Below are 269 nucleotides of genomic sequence, written 5' to 3' on the forward strand. Positions count from 1 at the left end.
CTATGATAGTTATTAATAAATTCTATGATAGTTAGAATCTACTTTTGAATAATAAATAAATTTTATGATAGTTAGAATTTACTTTTGAATAATAAATAAATTCTATGATAGTTAGAATTAATAATAAATAAATAAATAAATTCTATGATAGTTCTATGATAGTTAGAATTTACTTTTGAATAATAAATAAATTCTATGATAGTTAGAATTAATAATAAATAAATTAATAAATTCTATGATACTTCTATGATAGTTATTAATAAATTCTA

The sequence above is a fragment of the Hylaeus anthracinus genome, unplaced genomic scaffold, assembly GCF_026225885.1.
Source record: "Hylaeus anthracinus isolate JK02 unplaced genomic scaffold, UHH_iyHylAnth1.0_haploid 11978, whole genome shotgun sequence".
Taxonomy (NCBI): Eukaryota; Metazoa; Arthropoda; class Insecta; order Hymenoptera; family Colletidae; genus Hylaeus; species Hylaeus anthracinus.